Consider the following 18,312-nt stretch of genomic DNA (forward strand, 5'->3'; position numbering starts at 1 on the left):
GGACTGTTTGAACAAATGTGACATTTTTATTTAAACTGTTTATGTATATGTATTATAGATATTTTAGGTAGATAGGTAATAGCATGATTGCTTAAAACTTTTTCAGATATTGTTATTATTATTATTTTACCCTTCTTCATTCTTTTTTCTGTACTTATTTCCTGCTACACTTCCTGATTAGAGCATCAATGCTATTCCAATTTCCCCCTTCAAATCACTTGTAAACTGCCATTCCTTCTTTATTGTTACTCCCCAACCTATTCCATAATCATTCTTTTTACCCGCCCCCCCAGCTTCTGCAGTGACTCTAGGTTATATATTCATGTGTGAAGATTTAAAGTTAGAAACCTTAAAAATGAAAGAATATGTGACATTTGTCTTTCTGGGTCTGGATTACCTCATTCAATATGACCTTTAGTGGTTTCATTTTTTTATCTGCTAGGTTCATGATTTAACTTTTTTCTTACAGCTGATTAGTATTCCATAATATATATGTATCACATTTTTATTATCCATTTGTCAGATGAAAGAAATTTAGATTGTTTCCATTCCTTAGCTATGAGCATCTGTGGAGTAGAATGTTGACCCCATTGGGCATATGCAGGGGAGTGGAAGAGCTGAGTCATATGGTTTATATTTATTTTTAGCAGTTTGATAATTCTCTATACTAATTTCCAGAGTGGTTGGACCAGTTTGAAATCCTACTAAAAGTGAATTAGGGATACTGTTTCACTCACATTCAGCATTTGTTGGTGGTCATTTTATTGAACTTTACCTTTCTGATTGGAGTAAGATGAAATCTCAGAGATATTTTTTTCATTTGCATCTAGTGTCTTTATCTCTTTATTCAGAGGTTTCAAGTTTTCATTGTAAACTTCCTTCATCCTCTTGGTCAGTTTTATTTCTGGATTTCGTTTCTTTGAGGTTATTGTGAATGGAAGTATGTGTATGATCTCTTTACCTCTGTGTTGGCTGTTGGTATATAGAAAAGTTACTGATTAATATATGTTGCTTCTGTATCCTGACACACTGTTGAATTCATTACTTGGGGGATCGCTTATTTATAATAACATGTCATTTATGAATAAGAAAATTTTTCCTATTTATATTCCCTTAATTTTTTTTTCTAATAACATTGTTCCAGCTCCAAGCACAATATTGAAAGAAAGTGGATAGTAAACAACCCTGTTTCATTCCTGGTCTGTGTGGAATTACTTCCAGTTCTTCTCCATTTATAATGATATAGGTTGTGGATTTTTTTATATATTTCATTATTATGTTGAGCTAGGTTCCCCTAGTCCTTCTCTTTGTTGCAATTTTATCATGAAGAGAGTTTAGATTTTGTCAAAGATTTCTTCCAAATCTATTGAGTTAATCATATGTTTTTTGTCATTACGTCCATTTACATGGCTTATTATACATAGTGACTTGTGTTTGTTGAACCATTCCTACATTTCAAAAACAAAGCTACATTTGTCTTGGTGAATAATATTTATATGTATGTCTGCATGTGGTTTGCAACTATTTTATTGAAATTAAATTTATCTATGTTCATTCAGGATATTAGCAAAAATTTTCTTTGCTTCTCTTTTGCTGCTTCCCTTGTTTGAGTATTAGAATAATCTAGAATTCAAAGAAAGATTTAGAAATCAGGTTTCTGTTTATCCCTTTATTTATGAATAGTTTAAAATGAATAGATATAGAGATTTTTGTTGGATTATTGCATTTTTTCAATTCCATCTCCATTTTGACTTGAGTCCCCTTAAATGTTTCTATTTCATTAATTCCGTTTTAAAACTCTGCATTGTCTTTATCATTTCCATCACACTTACATCTTTGTTTTCTTGAATACCACTCGGGAATTTATTCTTTGTAAGTTATTTCTTTAAGTTCATTGAACTGTTTTCTTTGTGTCTTCTTTAAACTCCTTGACTTCCTTTGTAGAATTTATTATTGTCCTTTTGAATTCTATATATTGCATTTCAGCTTGGTATGGTAATTCCCACTGACAAACATTTCTATAGGTCTGATGGGTTTTAAGGGTGAGATACTGCCTTAATCTTGTGTAATATTCATTCTTTTCTTTTTGTGTGATGAAACCTTGGCATCTGGGTTTCTTTTGTTAGTACTGTGCCTAATAAAAATAGAGCAGGTTAAAAGAGAAAAGAAGACTTAAGGATGGAGAGGTTGGCTATGAGTTAGGTAGAATTAAAGTGCATGGTCACAGAGGACTGGGATCATGTGCAGGATGTAAATCCTGGTCCAAGACAAAAGTTTGGGGGTAGATCTGGGCTTTGTGGAGGATGTGTGGAGAAGAGAATCAGTTGACCTCACCTGGATAGAATGAGGAGAAGGCTAAGCAGGATCTGGGTAAATAGAGAGTTTAGATATGGCATGAGAGAGGCCTGTGGGTTTTGGAGAGATGTTGAAGTTCTTAGCAGAAGCCTAATAGTTTGTTTATAGCAGTGTTAAGCAGAGGTGATCAGACTTGATGGAATCACTAGATATGGATTCTGAACTAGATCTTGGGTGTTGGGGAGAGCATGTGGAAGGAAGGATCAGATTTACACAGCTAGACCCTATAGAATGTTCAGGATCTGGCTGGCGGGAGATGTTGGATAGAGGATCTAGAAATTATTATTAAACAGATAAATTGTGTTGTAAAATAGGTTACTTATATATAAATCTGGAGTTCATAGAATAGGTGCTTCTTGAATTTTTAGAAACTGTGTATAAGGATATGACATACTTCAAGTATGTGTTCTTCTCCTTTTCTTCTTATTACTTTTGTTAATATTGAGGCTCATTATGATATTTATGTATATGTATCATCATATTTTATTATCAAATTTCTTCTTTACCCTCATCTTCTCTTGTATACTATTCTTGCTGGTACTTAAATCATGTAAATCATTCGGTTATCCGCATTCATTTTATTTTCAGAGAATAATACTGTAAAGTCATGTTTTTCCTCTTCATAGCTAAATTACAGCCCCAAAATCCCAGCTTTTTCTGTAAGGAACACATTACCCTTAAAAATCCTGCCATAGATAGTTTAATAATTCTTTTGTTTCACAAGAATAGTGACATATAGCCGGGCGATGGTGGCGCACGCCTTTAATCCCTGCACTCTTGAGGCAGAGGCATGTGGATCTCTGTGAATTTGAGACCAGCCTGGTCTACAGAGCTAGTTCCAGGACAGGCTCCAAAGCCACAGAGAAACCCTGTCTCGAAAAACCAAAAAAAAAAAAAAAAGAAAAAGAAAAGAAAAAGAATAGTGACATATTCACCTTATTTTAAGTAATGGAAAATTGTAAGAACTTGTAGAGATGTAAAACAACATAATATCTTTGCTTCAAGTGGCTCAAATTCTAGACCTAATTAGCTGTTGCTTTTTTTTTTTGCCAAGATCTCATAGAAATATGTTCTGGTGAAAGATTTCTGGCTGCCTTTCTACAAAGGAGGCAGATGATAAGAAACCTTCAAAGAAAATCCTAGCTATGAAAAATTCATCACTAAAATGACATATTTATTGGAATAGACATTTTATGTATTAATCATCTGTGTCATTATACCAATTTCTGTACATGTGTATCACTTATCATCTGTTCTTTGACTTCATCTTTCTTTGTATTTTCTTTTAATTATATTTAATATAGACTTTAAATATGGCTCAGGTGCTTTGATCTGGTTATTAACCTTTCTAATTTGAAGTTCTCTTAAGAATTTTCTCTAATAACCCTCCTAGTTTCTTATCATCTCTGTCTTTAGAATTAGGTAATTATATCCAGTGATACTATTTCATCTAAAAGTTTTTCTTAATTTGAGTGTTTTATCATATTTTAAGGTAGCTTTTTAAATTTTTTTTGGCATTTGTTATTTTATTTAAGGGGATTTATTTTTTTAAGACAGCACCGTATATTGCAACAGATAACTTCTAAGTTATTTAATGGCTCAAACATGGTATAAGTTTCTTTAATATTGCTCAAACATGCAATATAAGTGATATCCCTCAAGTGATGTTGGTGGAGATCACTCATTTGTTTCCCAGCCACTCTGACTTGAAATAATCATGCAGAAACTATAGTATTTGCAATATTGTTTGGCCAATAATTTAAGCATTTTTCTGGCTAACTCTTATATCTTAAATTAACCCATTTCTATTCTATTTTATGTTTTATCAAAAAGGCTGTGGTCTACTGGCAAGGTTCTAACTGGCAGCTTGCATCTTTCTCCTCTAGTGGCTACATGGTGTCTCACTGACTCCTCCTACTTTCTCCCAACATTCAGTTTAGTATTTCTGCCTAGCTCTATTCTGCCCTATCACAGGCCAAAGCAACTTCTTTATTCATTAATCAATGAAAGCAACACATATAGAGAAGGACTTCCCACACCAAAATGATCATTTATACCCAAAATTCTTTTTATTTAGATCTTCCAGATTCAGTTCATAATTTTCTAAGTTATTGTGATAATCTCAACAAACCCAGTGGAAAGAATATATTACCAAGAGGGTTGGATGCAGTATAAACCACTTGCATACACATTGTTGTAGGGGGAGAGCAGCCTTCTGAACACAATGAACTGAGAAATGAACTTGAATGTGCACTCAGGAAGAAGGAATGAACTTTGATGGGTAGCTGTCTACATTTTTCCATACAGCTTAACTTTGTGTTTCTAAAGGGTGTTAAAATAATTGCATAGTTTTGTGAACAATGTGATTTGTTTTAGATCTCACAGATGTTTCAAACATTTAATTTGAAAATGTTTGAAAAGTTTTTTTTTTTTTTTATTTTTCAGATTGCCTGGCAATAGTTGCATCAAATTGCTGTTTTACAAGAAAGTTATTTTTGGTAACAATAAAAACACTAATTTCCACAGCACCAATTTAATGGTAAAAGTAAAATGCTGTGGATCCTGAGTGGCTGCAGTGGGCAGCAGGCCATGAGACCAAGCCACAGGTCCCTGAGCAGAGGCATGATGTGGGAGTGTCATATATCAATCTGTTGATTTCATTGGTTAAGCAATAAAGAAACTGCTTGGCCCTGAAAGGTTAAAACATAGGTGGGAGGAGTAAACAGAACAGAATGCTGGGAGGAAAAGGAAGTGAGCTCAGAGACACCATGCTCCCCTCTCCCAGGCAGGCACACGTGATGAAGCTCTGACCCAGGATGGACATTGGCTAGAATCTTCCTGGTAAGCGCACCTAACAGTGCTACACAGATGATTAGAAATGGGCTAAATTAATATGTGAGAATTAGCCTAGAAGAGGCTAGATAGAAATGGGCCAAGCAGTGTTTAAAAGAATACAGTGTCTGTGTAATTATTTTGAGCAAAACTAGCCGGGTGGCGGGACACAGCCCCACCACTCCAATTACAACAGAGGCAGGAAGCAGACCCCAGAGCAATCAGTTCCAGGCAGGGATGGCACACAAGACCTTGCTTCAGGTCTCCATAGGTGGCTGGTCGCGGGCAGCAGGCAAGAGACAGATGCAGAGTGAGGTTGGATATTTATTTAGTGGGTTATGCAAGAGAAGGGAGAGAAGGAGAGCAGAGAGAGAGGGGAAGGGAAGAGAGAGAATGAGAAGGGAGAGACAGAAGCTGCCTCTTTGAGAGGGAGAAAGAAAAGAAAAAGACTCAGCCTGAAAGCAGGAAGGAAGATCTGCCTGCCTCAGCTGACAGGGGAGAGAGTGGGCATGCCTTGTCTCTTAAAGAGACAGGGCAATCCATTACACACACTTTGAAGGCACTTTGCAGTGATAAAACCCTTACTACAATCAGTTCAATCTCAGAAGTTAAGTATCAATATAATTACTCCAAGTGTTTTTGTATGTTTTGTCATTCAGAATTATATAATTGCTCCTTAACGAATGAAATTTTAGAGAATTAATAAGTGTGACTGTTAAAAGATAGCTATTGAAGCATCATTTATGATATCAAAAAACTGAAAATTATACAAAAAGTAGTATGTTTAATGTTATATGGTAACTAAAATAAAATGTACAGAAATGCTCGTGAGATCAGTAGGATACAGATTGCAAACATATTAAAGCAAACAATCGAAATGTTAGAAACCCTGTACAAATGTTAAACAGTGCTTATGGTTGAATGGTAAAATGTCTGTCTTTTTGATTTAGTTATATATTTTATAAAATCTCTTATTTAATTATATAAAAAATCAATCATTGGGGGTACTCCTTAAATCATGTCATTAAAAAAGAGTCAGGTAAGACTATGCTTCCTTTGAGTCTATTATCTACCAAACTTTTTTGTTGTTAATTAGCCTTTCTTTTTATTTTTTATTATTTATTTATTTATTAAAGATTTCTGCCTCCTTCCTGCCACCACCTCCCATTTCCCTCCTCCTCCCCTAATCAAGTCCCCCTCCCTCATCAGCCCAAAGAGCAATCAGGGTTCCCTGCCCTGTGGGAAGTCCAAGGACCACCCACCTCCATCCAGGACTAGTATGGTGAGCATCCAAACTGCCTAGGCTCCCACAAAGTTTGTATGTGCAGTACGATAAAAAAAAAACCCATTGTCATTGTTTTTGAGTTCTCAGTAGTCCTCATTGTCCGCTATGTTCATCCAGTCCAGTTTTATCCCATGCTGTTTCAGACCCGGGGCAGCTGGCCTTGGTGAGTTCCCAATAGAATATCCCCATTGTCTCAGTGTGTGGGTGCATCTCTTTCTTTCATTTACTTGAAGGTTTCTTATTAGTTCTACTTCTATGAGTGGTCAAGATCAAAATAAAATTAGTTGGAGCAAGGAGGGACATTTCTACAGTATTACATTTAAACAGAGAAATAAACAATCTCGGAGTCCCTACTGTGGTTAGAGGTTGGCAGCATAGGATGAGAATTGAACAGAAGTAGAAGTATCATTAGAAACAACACAGGCTTCCCCAAACTGGATGCTTTGAAGAGAAACTTGGTCCCCTTCAACTGAAAAAATAAACTCAGAAGAACAAAAGTAAATTTCAAATGTCCAGAACTGGCAGGGAATGCAAGGAGGGTGATGTTCTGAGGAGTTGGAGAGTCATTTGACAATTAGGATGAATTGAAGTCTCTACCTCTACTGGGTTCTCCTCAGTCCCTCCATTCTAGCATGAAGTGGATAACCTGTGCTATCCAAGAGCTGATCTGGCACTTGTAGATGCTCCAGACTGGAGGTGAATCACAATGGTTTGCCCTCTAAGGAGATGACAGCACTGTCACTTAGTTTTTATATGCCAGTGTGCTGTGGTTCTTGACCTCCTCATAGAACTATGCTTATAATTCATAATTGATCACTGTCAGTTTCTTCTTGAAAGAATCCTTGGAACTAGCAAAAATAATTTTGTTCTTAAAGGGTTCACTCTCAGGGTCCCAGAAAATGAACCCCATGTCCTCCTTCTTGCTCTTCTTGGCCTCATAGGCTGTATAGTGGAGAGCATAGTGGCAGTCCTTGTCTGTCTGTATCTTGAAAAAGATCGTGCAGAGTTGTTCACAGTTTCCCCCATGACTTCTTTCATGGTATCCTTGCCCTTCTCTGGGATGCTGTTCTTTTCTTCCTTCTGGCAGACAAGCACTACCTATTTGCTTTCTTTACTTTTTGTGTCATTAAGTTCTTGCACACCTTTATGACACTGAACACCTGGATGATAACATCAGACATAACAATATCAGAGACCATGTTTCAATAAATGAGAGACAGAAACCCCCAATATTAGAAAATCTGTGATAAATACTCAATATTTTATGACATTATATTAGATAATCTGTCACATTGGGATTTCATTCAATAAATTTTGTTTAAAAGGTTTAGCACTCTGTACTCTAAAATTTTCCTCAATGAAAATGCATTTCTTGAGTAATTACAAAAAGTGTCTAAATCTTCAATACATTAAAATATTCCATTATATGATGGCCCTTAGCACAGTGAACCCTAAATGATGCTGACAAATGGGACTAGGTATTTATTTGCATAGACATTAATTGCAGATGCCTTTCAAGTTGTCCTCATTCATTCTATCCAGCAACTGGATGCAACCATAGACATATTAGCCTTTCACAAAAACAAAAACTTTAAATGAGGTAATTTCTGGCTTCATCTGCAGAGATTTTAGGTTGACATCTACCTGCAAAATTAATAACTCCATGCATTACATACTCCCAAGACCAGACCTTCCTACCACTATGAGTCTAACCAATGTCATACTCTATAAATATAAAACAGAGACCTTACAGTATATGTAATACATACAATGAGGCCAATCTAATCTGAAAAACAATCAGGAGAAATCAGAAGCATTTTATAGAGCTGACACAATTTAACAGTTGTTAGGAATCAATTTTATGCAGTTCTGATATTTTCCTAGGGTAAGACTTCATTATAGCTTGCATTGAATATTGCTCCAATCTTCAAAAAATCTCCAAAAGATCTCTATACTCCATTTTTTCATGTCTCATATACTCTTTTCCCCCAGAATGTTCTCTGTAGAACATTCACCGAGCTTATGAATGGATTCCTCTTTTAATTATTTTTAATTTTTATTTTAATTTTTCATTCATTTTACATATCAACTATCATTCCCCCTTCCTCCCCTCTTTCTGCTTTCCCCACCTTTTCTAACCCCCCCCCCCCCATTGTACTTAGAGAAGGTAATGTCTTCCACGGGTGTCAAAAAAGCCTGACATATCAAGTTAAGGCAGGACCAAGCCCTTCTCCCCTGCATCAAGGCTGAGAAAGATATCCCAATATGTTCTCATTCTCCATTCCCTCTTCTCTTTCCCACTCCCACTCCTAGTTTACTCAGGAGATATTATTTATTTTCTCTTCCTAAGGCAATCCATGTGTGTCCCTTTTAGGGTCCTCCTTGTTACCTAACTTTTCTCAGGCTGTGGATTGTAGCCTGGTTATCCTTTGTTTTATATTTAATATCTACTTATGAGATATCTATCATCAACTAGTTAAGCAGTTATTAGATATACTAGAATGAATAAATAAGCAAATGTGCTAATGACCAAATCTTTTATTTCCCCATTTTTGTATATGATACCATTGAAGAACACAGAAGAGGAATCCTTCGTCATGGACATTGAGCAATGCAGTGACAAATATAAAAGTAGAACCTAGGATTCCTGCTTCTCAGGCTGTTGTCTTAATTATGCACTATTTTACCTTCTGTTCCTAGAATGGCCATAGAAACACTTGTCAAGTAAAAGAAGACACCTGCCGTACCCATAGCACCTACAAAGCATCTAGGAAGAGAGTTACAAGTCTTCCTTAGTTTCATGAGTTTTATCTGGAGAGTCTAACTTTTTCCACTCCTGTAATTTAAAAGTAGCACTTTCAGCAAAGTCATAATGAGTTCTCTTTTATTTAGTATATCATATCTGCAATGGCAAATTTCTATGCTAAATCTTTACATGTGATATTTAATTTAATTTTATCAACTTTAAAATGTAAATGTCACTGCATTTCTCATTTTTGAAAATGAGATAATAAACCCATAAGTGAAATGACATACTACAATTAATACATTAAAAAGACACAAAGCTAGAATTTTATATTAGATCTCACTCCACAATGTGTGATAGAATTCTCAATAGAAAGCCTTTTATTTCTATCCTTTTCCCCATCTCTGAGTTATTTAAATATCTTTATCATGTCCTTAGACAAACACACACCCACACATCACACCACACACACACCAGATGCTTAGAAGACAGGAACTAGGAAAATGAGAAATAATAACACTATTTACATTTGCTCCTTACAACAAAAAATGATAGAGACAACTTTAGAGTTTAAAATTAAATTTTATTTTCCTATTAAACAAAACCAACTAAAAATACGCGTTTACATGGGTTACCTGAAAAGCAAAAACTTTCTAAGTATCAAATTCTTTGATATTATTGCAATGCCATGGTATCACAGAAATCACATGAGTGATTTTTCTGCACCTTTCTTTAGTTCTTTTACCTAATTGAATGCTGCATAGATAAATCAAGGTAAAGGGTAAATGCTTTCACATAAGAATATGAGACATTTGTGTTCAAAGAAGTGTAATGCAGGCAATGTTGTTCAGTGGTAAAGTGGGAAAACATGAAAACTGCAAAGAACACAAACATTGGTTTGTATCTGACACGGAATATGTTTGATTTTTCAAAGCCATCATTCTCTTTTCTGTGGGTACTATATTCTTCCAATAATGTACCTACTGGAATAAGAAATTGTGTGTTGGGGGCATGTGGGAATCTTTGTAGTCCAAAGATAGTAAAAACTGGATCACAGTATTAAAGCTCCCAATAATTTATTGTATGTCTTTATGTATTCAACTTTCCCCAGTAAGCCTTTCACCTACTCAAGCTGAACTAGATGATCTGATTTTTCAACTATTTCTGATTGCTGATATAGCAAATTGTCACAGATAAAGTGACTTAAAACAAAATAAAGCAAAAAAAAAAAGTTGTTTTTCAGTTTATAAACTATATGTGTGGTGTAGGAGGTCCTTTTTTCTATGTGTTGCTTGTATTGGTTAATAAATAAAGAAACTGCCTTGGCCTGATAGGGGCAGAACCTAGATAGGCAGAGAAGACAGAATTGAATTCTGGGAGGAAGAAAGCAGAGTAAGAGTCAGATGCCATGGATCTGCCAGAGACAGACTTGCCAAATCTTTCCCAGAAAGCAACTGCCATGTGGCAATACACATATTAAGAGAAATGGGTTAAACTGAGATGTTAGAGTTAGCCAATAAGAAGTTAGAGCTAATGGACCAAGTAGTGTTTAAATTAATACAGTTTCTATGTGGTTATTTCAGGTGTAAGCTAGCTGGGCAGCTGGGACGAACAAACAGCTGGCTCCTGTGACAATATGTGTGACTTGAATCACATAGCAACCAAATTAAGGTGTTTACCTTCTAGAGATGCTAAGAGAAGATTCAGCTTCTTTGCTTGTTCTGACTTCAAGAAGTCATCTGTATTTCTTAACTCATATTATTCTCTTCCTTACATCTTCAAATACAAATAGAATAGTGGGGTTTCGTAATTTATACACTGAAATCTGGACACTTGTGTTTAAAGTAGTACCGCCCAAGAAGTCATGAATAAACATATCAATTAATTATTCACTTCCAAATCCAACTCCTCTTAGATGTATCTTCTTGGCTTTTCACACAACTTTGTATCCTTTTTTATTCATATATCATGTACAGTTTGGGCTAGAAATATATTCTTGGATATGTGATGTTCCAATGAAACATGGTCATCTTGCTAGGGGCTACATTCATTTTTTTTTTATTTTTAACTTTCGTTTACTTTCTCTTTGTGTCTTTTACACGAAGAGAAAAAAGGGGGGAAAGGAAGAAGGTGGAAATCTCATCATAGGAGCTGCAGTGCATCACAGTGAGTCACATAGGAAACCCTTTTGTCCATACATTTTTACATGTAACAGTTAATCCAAATAATCATTCCTCTGTTTTGAGGCCCCTGGTCTCTATTATACCATTGATGTTGGACTCCTTTTGGGTCTCTTCCTGAGCATCCTGTTGCTGCCCTATGTTGTGGAGATCCTACAACCCTCGGTCCACAGGACCAATCCACAGTAAAGGCAAGCAAATGGAAGTAAAAGAGTCCTTGAGAAGGCAAAATGAAAAGATACAGATCCAAAGACCCACTCATTCATAAACTCAGGAATCTCATAAAACACAAAATGGCAAGTAGTAATATTTATATAAATGACTTATATGATAAAAGTATGATAGGGTCATAGACATAAAAAAGAGATTAAAATTAAAAATTAAAAAGACAAAAACACTGATGTGACATTATGAGACAAGGAACCTCCAAACTTGGCATGAGTTCATTTTCTGTTGGCCTTCTAATGCTGGGCATATGCCTACCCTTAAAAGTAGTTGGTTTCCCCAGTGAGACTATCTTGAAGAAAACTGATAATTAATTTACAACTGGTAATCAATTTGAGATAGTATCTGTATTAGGTATGCTGGTGTGTGCCCTCTTCTTTCAGCTCTAGAACATCTGATACAGATCTGGGCAGACCCGGGGCAGGCCCTGGGTATGCTGCTTCCGTCTCTGCAAGTTCATATGTGTATTGGTCTTGTTGGTTTAAAGACTTCCTTAGAGTCTACCATCCCCTCAGGCTTTATACCTTTTCAGCCTTTTCCTACTTAGGGTTCCATGAAGCATGAGGGAAGGAATTTGGTGGAAATATCAATTTGGCATTCTAGGTCTGAGGTCTGTCACTCCCCGTATATTGTCTGGCTGTAAGTCTCTATATTTGTTGCCATCTGATGCAGGAGGAAGCTTCTCTGATGATAGCTAAACAAGGCACTGATCTCTGATTATAGCAGAATATCATTAGCTATAATAATTATTATATATATTAAATATATAGTAATTATATTAAATAAGTATAATAACAAATATAATATTATATTATATTCATTTTATTGCTACAATTTTTATAAAAGTACTATTTGGTTTTACCCTAGGTTCTTGGGCTATCTATTGTCAGATTCTTGGTCACCTATACAAATTTGGCTATGAGTTGCATCATTTGGATTGGGTCTTAAGTCAAATCAGGTATTGGTTAGTTACTCCCACAAGATTTGAGCCACCAGTGCATAAGCATATTTTGCACAAAGTACACCACTGTAGATCAAATGATCTGTATCTAGTCTTGTGTTTATGTTTCTCTTTTAGTAGCCTTCAAAGTGCCTTGTGATAACAAAAATGCTACTCCATAGATCTGACACCTCGAAGTGGGTACTTGTTTCATCTCTACATGTACAATTAATTGTGTAGTTGTTTTTTTTTTTTTTTTTTTTTTTTTTTTTTTTTTTTTTTTTTTTTTTTAGCAATGGGGCCTTGCTGTCAAATTGTGGGGAGCAATCTATATAGTCTTGACAACAACCTGGGTTGTTTGGGGGATTTCCATGGAATACCTTTGGCCAACAGCTCAATTAATTACAAACCATTCCAGGCACTGTAAACTTAATTTGGTGACAAGAGATGTTTAGTTGGGGCTCTGTCTCCACTACTCTTTGGTGATTACATTTAGATTGCCAGAAGGTCCTGGACAGATGTTTTACAGGCACAAAGGGACCATGGGTGCCCACCCAGACTATTATACCCAACAAAACTTTCAATCAACATAGATGAAGAAGACAAGATATTTCACGGCAAAACCAGATTTAAACAATACTTAACCATAAATCCAGCCCTGAAGAAAGAACTAGAAGGAAAACTAGAACCCAAGGAACTCAGTTAAATCTATGAAAATGCACGCAAAAGTTAATCTCACAACAGCAAACACAAAGAAGGGAAACAAACACACTATCATCACCACCACCAAAAACAAACAAAAAAAAATAACAGAAATTTAGCAATCACTGGTCAATAACATATCTTAATATCAATGGATTCAGTTTACCAATAAAAAACAGAGATTAACAAAATGTATACAAAAACAAGATCCATTCTTTTGATGCATACAAGAAACATAGCTCAGTTTCAAAGACAGACATTACCTCAGAGTAAAGGGTTTGGAAAATATTTTCTAATCAAATGTTCCTAATAAGTAAACCAATGAAGTTATACTTATAGCTAACAAAATTGACTTCAAACTAAAATCAATCAAAAGAGATGAGGAAGGATATTTCATATTCATTAAAGGAAAAATCCATGAAGATGGAGTCTCAGTCCTGAACATTTATGCCCCAAATACAAGATTGCCCACATGTGTTATATATATATATATATATATATATATATATATATATATATATTACAAAAGGCTAAATCACACATCATCCTCACACACTAATAGTGGGAGATTTCAACACCCCACTCTTACCAAATGACAGGTTGGCCAGATATAAACTTAACAGAGAAACAAGGGAACTAACAGATGTTATGACTCAAATGCAAGTAATAGACATCTATAGAACATTCCACCCAAACACTCACACACACAAATTGCCTTCTTCTCAGTACCTCATGAAATCTCCTGTAAAACTGACCACATACTCAGTCATAAGACAAATCTCAACAGATACAAAAAAACGTTGGAAGACCTCTTGTATCTTATCACACCATCAGGGGTTAAAGTTAGAGTTCAACAATGACACAAACTCCAGAAATTCTACAAACTCTTGAAAACTGAATAATTCTCAACTGAACCACGAGAAGAAATAAAGAAATCAAAGACAAACTAGAGTTAAATGAAAATGAATCCAAACCATACCAAACTTACAGGACACAATGGAAACAGTGCTAAGAGGAAAGTTCATAGCATTAAGTGACTACATAAAGAACCTGGGGAAATCTCACAAAAGTGACTTAACAGCCCAACCAGAAAACTCTAGAGCAAAAAATAAACAAACTCACCCAGGAGGATTACATGGCAGGAAATAATCAACTCAGGGCTGAAATCAATAAAATTGAAACCAAGAGAACAATACAAAGAATTGTGAAACAGGGAGTTGGCTCTTTGAGAAAATTAGCAAGATAGAAAAGTTCTTATCCAAACTAACCAAAAGGCAGAGAAAGACTACCCAAATTAACAAAATCAGAAACAAGAAAGGGGACATAATAATTTACTCTGAGGAAATCTAGAGAACCATTAGGTCATGCTTTAAACACCTGTACTCCAGAGAAGTGGAAAATCTAAAGGAAATTGACAACTTTCTTGTTAAGCACCACATATGAAAATTAAACCAGGAGCAGATAAACAATTTAAACAGAACCATAAACCCTAAGGAAATAAAAACAGTCATTAAAGTTCCCCCAAATAAAAACTAATTTTACAGGGCCAGATGGGTTCAGTGTAGAATTCTATCAGGTTTTCCAAGAAGAGCTAATATCAATACTTCTCAAATTGTTCCCCACAAAAGAAACAGAAGAAATGATGCCAAAATCATTGTATGGGTCCACACTTACCCTAATACCCAAAACAAATATTCAACAAAGAGAATTACGTACCAATCTTCCTCATGAACATTGATGCAAAAATACTCAACAAAGTACTGGCAAAATGAATCCAAGAATACATCAAAAAAATAAAAAGAATCTACCATGATCAAGTAGGCTTCATCCCAGAGATGCAGGGATGCTTCAACATAAGAAAATTTATCAATGTAATCTACCATATAAACAAACTGAAAGGAAAAAATACACATGGTCATCTCATTAGAGGTGGAAAAAGTCCTTTGTCAAAGTCTGACATGTCTTCATGATAAAAGTTCTGGAGAAAACAGGGAATCAAGAAAATAACTAAATGTGCCTCTTCTGTGTAACTAAAGTCTGCACCAGCTGAAGGTGCATGCGATTTGGTGATGAGATCCCAGAAAGGCAACGTGGCTCACTCCAGGCCTCAGACTCACCAGAATATGTTCACCTTCAAAAATGACAAGTTCGATAAGAGTTTTCAGACCAAGAAAATTAATGCAAAACTTCATGATGGAGTATATTAGTGCTCCAAAGAAGTTCTCGAGTGGTGTGTAAAATACAGCAAATACAAATCTCTGTCAAAGCCTAAGAAGTGTGTTAAATGTTTACAGAAGACAGTAAAGGACTTACCACATAATATGTAGACCATGTGCCTGTGAACTTGAAGTTTGCTCAAAATGTAAGAAAGAAGACATTGCTATTCCGTTTAATAAAGAACCAGAAAATTTAGCAAATACTGAAAATCAAGGTTCTAACTGTAAACAAAGTTGCAAAGGGACGGAAGACAGTGACGAGGATTTAGATGCTGACACTGAATCAGATGAGGAGGATAGGACTCTTAGGTAGCCTGAAAGCACCGTGTCAGCTGCAGAGGGCTTGGCAGACACAGAGACATCCAATATGGGACTCAGAAAAAGGCTGTCCAAAATAGGCAGAGCTGACACATGAGCAATATAAATTATTTATAACATTTGAAAAACAGAAACTTTCAGGTTTTCACAATAAAACTTGAGCTGCATATACAGAATATGTATGGAAACTTCCTGTGGCCTGTTGTACAATCTATGGAAATTGTTTTGAAAAGCATATTATTTAGTGTCAAACTATCCAGTGTTGAGAATTGCTGATTGTACAGAACTACCTCATGGAAAATTAAGATGATTAACTCATAGAGAGTACATTTTTGTAACCTGACCTCACATGTGTAACTTCCTTAGCAAAAGTCCCCTTATATCTTACAAAGCAAAACCATTTATTTTTATACACAAGCACACATATAAAATTATGTGTAGTGATTTTCCTTTGAAAATATTTTTATATATGTCATCCCATGGTTTTTACCTTTTCCAGTTTGGAAATACATACTAAGAAAAAATGTGTGGACTATATAATTAATAACTGGAAAGGAAACTAACCTTCATACTCGATGGAGATACTCGCAGTGTCAGACGCTCCGATAATGCTCTTCCATGTAAGCTATTATATTGCTCTGAATTACTTTGCTGCCAGTGGTTCTACTTATGGGCAATGTAGGTTAGCTTTGTGTGATTGCTGAAGTGTGTGTCCTTATGCTTAAAAACCTGAAGCTATTGAAAGGTGGTGAGGCAGTACAATGAACTTTTCCACACTGTACATCAATTCCCAATTTTAATGTTTTATTTTGTTTTCTTTGTGTCTTAATCTCCACACACACACATATATATGACATGTATTTATGTGCATATATGTGTGTATATATTTTCTGAACCATTGAAATAAATATGAAACCCTGTTTTTTAAAAAAAAATAGAAAATGCCTAAATGTAATAAAGGCAATATACAACAAGCCTACAGCCAACATCAAATTAAATGGAGAGAAACGCAAAGCAAATCCACTAAGAAGACGAGGCTATCCACTTTCTCCATATCTATTCAATATAGTTCTTGGGGTTCTACCTAGAGCAATAAGTCAACAAAAGGAAATCAAGAAGATACATTGAAAAGGAAGGAGCTAAACTTTCACTTTTTGTAGATGATATGATATTGTACAAAATTGACCCCAAAATTTCTGCTAGGGAAATCTTACAGTTGATAAACACCTTCAGTAATGTGACTGGGAACAAGATTAACTAAAAAAAAAAAATCAGTAGTCCTCCTATATGCAAATGACAAATGGGCTGAGAATGAAATCAGAGAAACAGCACCCTTTATAATAGCCACAAATAATATAAAATATCTTGGGGTAACTCTAATCAAACAAGTGAAAGATCTATATGACATGGATTTTAAATCATTAAAGAAAGAAATTAAAGAAGAGGTCAGAAAATGGAGAGATCTTCCAAGCTCATGAATACGTAGGATTAACATAGTAAAAATGGCAATCTTACCAATAGCAATCTACAGATTCATTGGAATCCCCATCAAAATCCCAACAAAATACTTCACAAACCTTGAAAGAACAATACTCAATTTCATACAGAAAAAAAAAAAACAGGATCACTAAAACAATCCTATATAATAACGGAACGTCTAGAGGTATCACCTGTTTTTATTACTATACCTATAGTAGAGCTAAACTATATACCTGACTTTTGATGAAGAAGCCAAAAATACACAGAGGAAAAAAGAAAGCATCTTTAACAAATGATGCTGGAGTAACTGGATGACAGCATATAGAAGAATGCAAATAAATCCCTATGTACTGTTCTGCACAAAACTCAATTTCAAGGGGATCAAAGACCCCAGCATAAATCCAGCGTGAGTATGGGAGATCTTTCTTGTTTCTTATAACTCTTTTCAGTTTCTTTCTTTAGTAGCTTAATGTTTTCATCATACAAGCCTTTTATGTGCTGGGTTAGACTTACGACAAGACATTTTGGTGCAATATTATTAAAGGTATTGTTTCTCTAATTTCTTCCTAAGCCTGTTTGTCATTTGAACAAAGGAGAGTTTCTGACTTCTATGAGTTAATTTTGTACTCTACAATGTTGTCGAAACTGGTTATTAGTTGTAGGAGGTGGAACTTAGAGGGTCACTTATGTACACAGTCATAAAATTTGTAAATACAGATACTTTAATTTTTGGTTTCCTGTTTGTATCCCTTTGATCTTCTTCAGTTGTCTTATTGTTCTAGGTTAGACTTCAGCACTATATTGAATAGATACAGAGAAAGTGGATGGTGTTGTTATGTTCCTGATTTTAATAGAAATTTTTTTTTTTTTTGGTTTTTTGAGACAGGGTTTCTCTGTGGTTTTGGAGCCTGTCCTGGAACTAGCTCTTGTAGACCAGGCTGGTCTTGAAATCACAGAGATCTGCCTGCCTCTGCCTTCTAAGTGCTGGGATTAAAGGCATGCGCCACCACCACCCAGCCTTAATAGAAACGTTT

At 35.3% G+C, this 18,312-nt stretch overlaps 1 protein-coding gene and 1 pseudogene across 1 annotated transcript in view; one reads left to right on the plus strand and one right to left on the minus strand.

Moving 5' to 3' along the window:
* The window catches only part of LOC121443133 (androgen receptor-like), a 259,680-nt gene that overhangs the window by 70,903 nt on the left and 170,465 nt on the right, over nucleotides 1-18,312 (minus strand). The gene's annotated exons all lie outside the window — the stretch shown is intronic.
* On the plus strand, nucleotides 15,335-15,794 carry LOC121443111 (annotated as a pseudogene).

The sequence above is a fragment of the Microtus oregoni genome, unplaced genomic scaffold (genome assembly GCF_018167655.1).
Source record: "Microtus oregoni isolate MIOR12 unplaced genomic scaffold, Mior012 000100F_ref0000014, whole genome shotgun sequence".
In the NCBI taxonomy this organism is placed as follows: domain Eukaryota; kingdom Metazoa; phylum Chordata; class Mammalia; order Rodentia; family Cricetidae; genus Microtus; species Microtus oregoni.